Source organism: Hylaeus anthracinus, unplaced genomic scaffold (genome assembly GCF_026225885.1).
Source record: "Hylaeus anthracinus isolate JK02 unplaced genomic scaffold, UHH_iyHylAnth1.0_haploid 11978, whole genome shotgun sequence".
Lineage (NCBI taxonomy): Eukaryota > Metazoa > Arthropoda > Insecta > Hymenoptera > Colletidae > Hylaeus > Hylaeus anthracinus.
Window position 1 is genome coordinate 2,997,986 of NW_026534326.1, and position 4,810 is coordinate 3,002,795.

At 37.0% G+C, this 4,810-nt stretch overlaps 1 protein-coding gene across 6 annotated transcripts in view; it reads left to right on the plus strand.

Annotated features, from left to right (window-relative positions):
• The window catches only part of LOC128896875 (GATA-binding factor C-like), a 149,703-nt gene that overhangs the window by 143,605 nt on the left and 1,288 nt on the right, over nt 1–4,810 (plus strand). The gene's annotated exons all lie outside the window — the stretch shown is intronic.

Sequence of the window (4,810 nt, forward strand, 5' to 3'; positions counted from 1 at the left end):
TGGAGATTTGGAAAATGGGAAATGGGAAAACAGGACGAAGGGGAAAACGAAGAAAATGGGAAATGCGAAAATGGAAAATGGAGAGAAATGGAGTATTGGGATATGGAAGATGGAAAATAGGAAACTGAAAATGGATTGAAGGATGAGAAATGGCACGTATGGAATTAAATTTTTAACCATTCTATCTGTCACTAAAGTCCTACTACTTTCGAGGCAGTTATTTCAACAAAAAGTCTTCGCTAATTCTTTCTCGACCCCGATATACCTGATCTACCACAAATCCAAATTTCTTCTATTCGTCTCATTTTATTCATCTCATAATTTATTGAGTTTCTCAGTGAAAATGCCCTATTGGTTATTGTATATAAATGGTGCAGCGATCGACGTGTTAAACCGTGGAAAACAAAGGGAAACCGTCGCCATTCGGAAACGATCTTCGTAGGGCCTGCGAACGTCGTAGCGTTTAAGTGTGTATTTGACGAGAATCGAGAGACGTGCAATTTTAAAAATCTTTTTATTAACGAGAATTTATTCCTCCTGTGGACGATTGGGCGACACGTTTTCATCCATTTCTCGACGAAACTTTTCCACGTTGAATACTCTAAAAATGAAACATTTGTACGTTTCACAATAAATATATTTCTGAGTTTTATTTTGAGATTATTAAATTATTATTAAAAGAATTTACAAGAATCGTTCAAGGCAGAGTTCTTAATGAACATTGGTCCTTGAATTTACTGTTTTCAACAATGGCCGCCGTAGGGGTCACGTTGGGCGTGGCGAGTGGCATTCTTTTCGCTCGCGAACAGTACATTTTCAAGAACCAACGGTTTCAAATAATTATTTAAAGATTTATTCCACGTTCTGACCTTCTTTTGCTTTGAATGTTATTTAAATCTCGTTAACCTTTATTTTTTATAGTTTCTTTCCGTAATCATATATATTAGAACGAGGGGAAAAAAATGGCGTCCAATGGTCCACCGGATCGTGTGTCGTACCGGTTAGCGATAGCAGAGCAAGCAAGCAAGAGAACTACTGGGTAATCGTAAACCACTTAGCGTAAATCCGTACATTAATTATGGAATTTCCGGTGATCCAGATCGAGAGTCGATCGTCCTGTCTAGGTATCAACAAAAAAGAAAAATAGAAAAAAAAAAAGGAAAAGAAAAACGTATCGATCGTTGGAAATTAAAAACGATTCTTCGACGTAATAATAGGAATCATGAGACGACAAGGACAGGACACGCGAGAAGGAGCGATCCAGAAATGTGAAAAAAAAAAAATACTAAAAAAGCATAAAGAGAAATTAAACAAAAAAAAAAAAAGAAAAAAAATATGGCGAGGAGATCACGTTGTAAATTTTGTATCTTCGAGATTGTGTACCGTTATTGTAATGATAGTATATAAATATATAAATAAACAAATCGAAATATATATATATATATATATACAAATGGATATAAATATATGAATATAAATATTATAAATATTATAAATATAATAATATTGAGTGAACGAACGAGCGAGCGAGTGAGAATGAGCAAACGAGAGGGAGAAAGAGAGGAGGTGAAAAAGTGATTGTGCATAAATTAGCGGTTAATTGCGCATCGTAAGATTTGCATCTAGATAGTCAAGCGATGGTAATTAAAACGATTTATCACGAGCGAAAAGGTTAATAGCCGTAAATGACGATTATCGTTATTATTCTTATTACATACTATTATCGTCGTCGCCGATCGGCCGAACGCCGATTTCCATTCATTAATCGTTCTAATTAATTAATTAATCGCGGGGGAACTCGGGCGCAATCGTTGACCACGAGTCGAGACCACATATTGTGATCCTTTCTTTTTGTCGAGCGTTTGAACGTCTTAACGAAGAATTGGCTCGATCAGCGATCATCGAACGACGCGATCCACTTGTTTACGATTCGATCTCTTGCATTGGAGCACGATAAAAATCGGGTAGGTCCGATACGGTGCTTTGGAGCTGATTAGAAGGAAAATTGGGAAAACCTGGGACGTTTGGAAAATTAGGAAAACGGGAAAACAGGAAAATCTGGAAAATCTGGAAAATCTGGAATGGTGCTTTGAAGCTGATTAGAAGGAAAATTGGGAAAACCTGGGAAGTTTGGAAAATTAGAAAAACGGGAAAACAGGAAAATCTGGAAAATCTGGAAAATCTGGAATGGTGCTTTGGAGCTGATTAGAAGGAAAATTGGGAAAACCTGGGAAGTTTGGAAAATTAGGAAAACGGGAAAACAGGAAAATCTGGAAAATCTGGAATGGTGATTTGGAGCTGATTAGAAGGAAAATTGGGAAAACCTGGGAAGTTTGGAAAATTAGGAAAACGGGAGAACAGGAAAATCTGGAAAATCTGGAAAATTTTGGAAAAAATTGGACGAATTGGGAAAACTTAAGAAAATTTGGAAAACAAAAAACCCTGGGAAATTGGATAAATTGGGGAAATGGGAAAACAGGGAAATGCGGGGAAATTTGGAAAATGGGAAACAGGAAAACCTGGAAAAATTTGGAACACTGGACGAACTGGGAAAACTTGGGATACTTGAAAAACAAGTAAACCTGGGAAATTTGGAAAATAGAAAAACAGGAAAATTGGGGAAACTTGGAAAACAGGAAGACCTGGGAAAGTTGGAGAATGGGAAAACAGGAAAACCTCGGAGAGTTTGAAAAATTGGGCGAATTGGGAAAACTTGAGACACTTGGAAAACAAGAAAACCTGGGAAATTTGAAAAATTAGGAAAATGGGAAAACAGGAGGACCTGGGAAATTAGGAAAATGGGAAAACAGGAAAATCTGGAAGAATTTGGAGAATTGGACGAATTGGGATAAATAGGAAAATCTGGAAAAATTTGGAAAATTGGACGAATTGGGAAAATTGAGAATGCTTTTTATTGTAGTTGGAAAGTGTTAGTAATCGTAGTAGTAATATCTATATAATATACATATTATTTACATTGGTGACATCTTCCATTGTTTAATTTCCATTGAACGAAAATGAGACTTTCCATAGATATAAAGTACCACTTCCATTGTTGGAAAATTCTCATTCTGGAAAAAGTCTTATCTTCGCAAATGAAAATGAAATTCTTAACCGGTGAAAGGTGTCATTTCCATCGCGAGAAAATTTCTACTAATGACAAACTTACGTATCAGTAACAAGGAAAACGATTTTCCTGGTGGACAATTTTTCTACCTTTAATTTCTCTCCTTTAATTTCACTCGATCCAATTTTCGTTTGCCTATCCACCAATCGTCACCATTACGACTATTTTCTCGCTGCATTTTCACCAACAATTTCTTCCTTGTGAAACCATCTTACATTCTCAACATCAAATCAAAATATTCTACGCCGCGCAGAAATTTTGGGTTAAAACGAAAATTACATTGCTCTATCGACTCTAACAGAATGAAAATAATGCCACGGAATTTCCAATGCAGGAGTTCAATGACGGGGATTGTCTTTCTATCGTTGTTCGAGCCAATCGCGCGATGCACCGGAAAAATCGTGAAAAGGGTGGAGGAGTGAGGTGGAGCGGGGCGGGGGGTGGGAGGGGGGAATAAGTGACGTCGTGATTTTCCAAAAACAAAGACTGAAAAGCGAAAAGGAACGGGAAGGGTGACCGTGAGCGAAATCCGCGAAACGCCACGCCCCCTTTCTCGCGATTGGAAAATCTTCGAAGGTGTTGCGACGAAGTGAGGAAATCGAGGGAGCGGGAGGGAGGGAGAGAGAGAGAGAGAGAGAAGGTTATTCTAATAATAGTATTATTAGGGAGTAGCGTATAAACTGTATAAAAACAAGAAAAATACACACACACACACGCGCGCGCCCGCGCGCGTGCGTGCGAATACACAGGAATAAAACATAAATACACGCAGAGAGGCGCATACATATAATGATTTCTAAGGGCGGAAAAACATGGCGGCGGCCGGGATGCGAGGTGAAAGCCGAGATATCGAGTATCGATAGCCGAGAATATAAAATGACGTTGCGATAGGCGTTTCGTGGCGATATTATTTCGAATGTAAAAAGCGACATTGTAAGATAACATTGTAAAAAAAGGTTTTAACTTAAAATAAATTAAATAATAATTCACGCATACTGAGGGCTTGGTACATTTCCTATACGTACAGGACAAGGGACTAGTTGAACAATTGATTATTAATAATAAATATAAGAGAAGGAACGTTTACTTTTCTCGAAATTTCTTTTAAACTAATGGTACATTTATTTTTAATATCTCAAATTCAATTTGAGTAGGTAAAATTTCTTATTGTCATAAAATGATTATTAAAGGTTTGGGATCGAGTATAGTTACATGATGATAGAAGGTTATATTTAATTCTGACGTTTACTCTGTTTTAGTTGTTATGTATTTAAGTATCAATTGATTTAATTCCATATTAATACGAAACGTTTATTATTCATTCAAAGTTATATATGAAAGAGTGGAAGTTTATTCCTTTCATGCGTTTATGTGTTGATGCTTTGAATCGAGATACCCAGTTGCCCCTATCATCACTTCATCCTTTATTCGTAGAATTAATTAGAATTATTTTTTAAATAAATACCAGCTTCTTTTGCTTCGTCAATTGGCTAATTTCTGAACAAAACTTTGTTAGGTTCGTGATTAAAACCAATTAAAATATTATGAATGTAGTGTTTCCACGCGACAAGAATGCTATTGGTTCCGCCCCTTTTCAATATGACTGACGTGACACGCCCAGTGGGCGGAGTCTGTAGCATTCTTCTCGCGCGTCGACACTATAAATGCGCCCAACGACAGTCT